Source organism: Acipenser ruthenus, chromosome 28 (assembly GCF_902713425.1).
Source record: "Acipenser ruthenus chromosome 28, fAciRut3.2 maternal haplotype, whole genome shotgun sequence".
NCBI lineage: Eukaryota > Metazoa > Chordata > Actinopteri > Acipenseriformes > Acipenseridae > Acipenser > Acipenser ruthenus.
This window is the reverse complement of record NC_081216.1, coordinates 10133545-10137974: the sequence shown is the minus strand read 5'-3', so window position 1 is coordinate 10137974 and position 4430 is coordinate 10133545. Positions and strand designations below refer to the sequence as shown.

At 37.9% G+C, this 4430-nt stretch overlaps 1 long non-coding RNA gene across 1 annotated transcript; it reads right to left on the bottom strand.

Moving 5' to 3' along the window:
- Positions 1-204: 204 nt before the first annotated feature.
- LOC131701937 (uncharacterized) lies at positions 205-3701 on the bottom strand. Its single transcript, XR_009309162.1, has 5 exons — positions 2874-3701; positions 2643-2782; positions 2073-2489; positions 1480-1861; positions 205-952 (listed from the first exon to the last, which is right to left on the bottom strand). It is a non-coding gene; the product is annotated as an uncharacterized LOC131701937 (long non-coding RNA).
- Between the last annotated feature and the right edge of the window lie 729 nt (positions 3702-4430).

Genomic DNA, 4430 nt, shown 5'->3' with positions numbered 1-4430 from the left:
GGGCTTAAGGGCCATAAATCACTCAGAGGTGTGGAAAGGGGCAGGGCTTAAGGTGATAAATCAGTCCAAATGTGTGGAAGGGGTGGGGCTTATGGTCATACATCACTCAAAAGGGGCGGAGCTTAGAAAAGTGACAGATGCTGCACCACTACTACTTTAGTGTATTTTATTATTATTATTTATTTCTTAGCAGACACCCTTATCCAGGGCGACTTACAATTGTTACAAGATATCACATTATTTTTACATACAATTACCCATTTATACAGTTGGGTTTTTACTGGAGCAATCTAGGTAAAGTACCTTGCTCAAGGGTACAGCATCAGTGTCCCCTACCAGGGATTGAACCCACAACCCTCCAGTCAAGAGTCCAGAGCCCTATCCACTACTCCACACTGCTGCCAATTTATCTTTTCATTGTGAAGGTGAAAGATTAGCCTCAATGCAGAAATAAAATGAATGTCTCTCATTTCACATATAAAGTAATGACTCGATTCAAAACACTTCTGTTCTGTACGGTTATTGGTGTGTCTTGCAACTCTACCGGCAATGTCAGATATGTACATGTTTGGAGGGTGTTTGAAACTCAGTAATGCATCAGTGTGATCTCGTGGCAGACTCTTGCCACCAAAGAGGAGAGTGGTAATATACCACAGAGTGCATGCATCCCATGTGTAACACACCACCTTCAGAGAACAATAGGAGGAAATAGAAATAGTCAAATGTATAATATTCAGTTATAAAAATAAACATTGCCATCTTTTTCTGTAGTAATTAAAGAGGAAAATCAGTAATTTAGTGATTATCAGTTAATTCCTACCTCCAGTTTTTTGCAGTTTAACAAACATCTTTGGATAAATGTCTTTATAGAGCAATAGCTCCTGTAGTCTATTGATAAGGTCTGTTCTAGAACCTATACCAGACATGTTTCCGCCAGTTGACCTCTACTAGCCTGTGGAGAAATCAAATCATATTCACTTTTGCACTCCAAGTACAATAAGCATTAATTTAAATGTATCGCTCTTTCTACCAGGTAACATTTGATTAACAGATTTCTACAAATACAGCATATATAGTCACCTCTGACATTCAACATAAAGACATTGTATTGTTGGCTTAATGTGGAAGTTAAGTATAATAAGCTTATAATCTTTTCAACAGTTTCAATTTATAGTAATTACTACCTTTCCAGATTCAAGATGATCTATTAAATTAAAGAAATTTAATAGAGAAAAGTGTAAAGTATTGCATGCAGGCAATAAAAATGTGCATTATAAATATCATATGGGAGATACTGAAATTGAAGATGGGAACTATGAAAAAGACCTAGGAGTTTATGTTGACTCAGAAATGTCTTCATCTAGACAATGTGGGGAAGCTATAAAAAAGGCCAACAAGATGCTCGGATATATTGTGAGAAGTGTTGATAAATCAAGGGAAGTAATGTCAAAACTCTACAATGCAATAGTAAGACCTCACCTAGAATATTGTGTTTTTTTTTACACAGAGAATTCTGAGGGTCTGGAACCAACGCCCCAGTAATGTTGTTGAAGCCGACACCGTGGGATCCTTCAAGAAGCTGCTTGATGAGATTCTGGGATCAATAAGCTACTAACAACCAAACGAGCAAGATGGGCTGAATGGCCTCCTCTCGTTTGTAAACTTTCTTATGTTCTTATTAGCTTGTCCTCATCAATTCTGATTGAGTCTTTAATTTGGCACTCCTCAGTTTTTCTGCTTGGCATGCCCTTTAATGCTTCAGTTTTTGGCAGTGTTTGACCTAGCCTACTTGCAGCACCAATCCACGGTATAAAAGCTGAATAAGACAAAGGTCTAGAAAAGGGATTTTTACCAGCAGCACCTAAAATGATTAAATAAAAAAATTAGCATGTGTTTTAAAACAGGCATAAATATACCACATATTTTGTCATAAAAACACCATGTAAAAATATTACAAACATTAGTGACATGGATCATTAAGTAATCTTCTAATCTAAAAATGTTTTCTTTGCAAGATGAAATGCTGCTTGGATCTTAAAAGCACATCATTTTAACCTTTATTAAGTACTCACCATCACTTTGGCCATATGCAATAAGTTCCTGCTCCATATTTTGCCACGTGGTCTCAACGTCAACAACATGATCCTCTTTAGGTACATCATCCACCTTTGGTCTCTTGAACAGACTGACTAGGAGTGTAAAGGATTTTAAAATAAATGCAATTGTACTATATTTTTGTTGGATATTAACAAATGATCTTTATTCTGATTAGGTGTTTTCAGCTCTTGTTTCTCTTGGCTACTGGACTTGTAAATCATTCCAGAAATCAAATAAGAATGTGCATCTGCAATGATAACAGGTGGGTGATGACCACATCGAAAGTGTAGTATGAGTATTGTCTCAGTGCAGAAAAATGAAGTATCATGATGTACTTGAATGCCCATAAAATCTTCCATTGTGGTCAGGAAGCGGCCAACTGCTGTGTGGTTCTGCAAAAAAAAAAAAAATGTTATCACAAAGGCATAACATAAAGAAAAATTATACAAGTAGGTGGTGCTCCGAGATCAGTATATACATTATCTATTGTCTAAAAAGTAAAAAAGATACATTACAGCTAAATTAATGTAAAGACTAAAACTCACCTTTAGTGCTGCTGTTAGAAGAATGCACAGGGGAAGACTTAGAAAAAAACGGTCATTAAAATGATGTAATCCAGAATTGTAGTCTTGAAAACGGACAGGAGTTTCACAGACTGGGCACATCTTCACATACATGTTGATGCCTGTATCACAACACAAGCAATGTTTAAAAAAAAAAAAAAAAAAAAAGCTTCATATATAATTATTAACTGTTGCAAAAATTAAAACACTAACCTTTGTGGACCTTAAAGTCCATACAAACTGCATTTTTGCTAAGTTGAGGTGAGGTTGATCCAGGACAAGAAGGGCAGGTAGTTTCATATGGCATAAATTGTTCTGGTAATTCTTTTTCATGTTTTGAAATGTCATCTGGTAATTCTTCTGGAATATGTTTATCATCCATAAGTAATTAACCATCTTAACGACATGTTCTTTGTCTGGGGGATATTCATGGACAGCAAAGCAGGGACCATCCAAATCAAAACATTTCTCATCCATGCTGTCACTGTCTGCTTCTTCAGTCACATTTTTCTGTGTTCTGATTACACCTACTAAATCTCTGCGTTCTTGATAAATATACCACATTGAGATATATCTGTGAACACATCGTGTCATTTTTTGACTGCCTTTACATCAACAGTGCAACTGAACTGTTTTGGTGTCAAATGTAACACGAGTTCTCCCAAAACGACACCAATAATCTTTCTTACCTGTGTACACTGAAAAGTACACAAATCAGTCAGAAAAGCTATGTGCATCTGAGACAGGGATGGACGAGTGGTCTGACGTCAGGCAGAAGCAGGAACAAAATACTGACACCGGGTACGTACTGCAGTTCAACTGGCGTTTGCCATTTTTATTAAGCAAACCAAAAATAAAATAAATATTTAAACAGAAAAGACTGTGCTCACCGAGCGAAAATAAAAGGTTTAAACAAAAACAAATCACGGACACAAAATCAACAATAAATAATAAATAAACCATAAAGGTCAGCCTGGGCAGTCGCTGTCGCTGTCACTGGTCTTGTATGTTATAATTCACGCTCACGCTCACGCTCACGCTCACGCTCACGCTCACGCTCTCACAACACCCACACCGAGCTAGAGAGCTGCAGGCTTTTTATAACAGGTGACCATCTCCCGATTAGCAACAAATTAAATCACCTAATTAATTCAGGAGATGGCCACCTTCTGCACGAGTTAATTATGTTGTGGATGGGGCTACCCATCCACGCTAAACAAAACAAATCGGCTACGCTGTCAAAATACAAACAATAAAACACGACGCTCGCCGACATAAATATTATAATCAAAATAAACAAACACAAAATAACACAGGGGCGGAGGGGAACCCTCATTCTAAAAATAAACAAACAATATACAGGGCTGCTCACCCTGTTACAGCATCAAAAAAAATGGGTAAACGGCAGATTTCAGTTACTGCTTGAGATCGCATAGTAATACATTCATTTTTCCTAAAATTGGAAATCATGCTACAGTCCAACATTTTGGAGATCCTCATCTTGTAATGGAGCTGGAGGTGTGTATGGCAGTGAGGTGCCTGATCCTGATCTTGTAATGGAGATGGAGGTGTGGATGGCAGTGAGGTACCTGATCTTGGTCTTGTAATGGAGATGGAGGTGTGGATGGCAGTGAGGTGCCTGATTCTGGTCTTGTAATGGAGATGGTGGTGTGGATGGCAGTGAGGTACCTGATCCTGATCTTGTAATGGAGATGGAGGTGTGGATGTCAGTGAGGTGCCTGATCCTGGTCTTGTAATGGAGATGGAGGT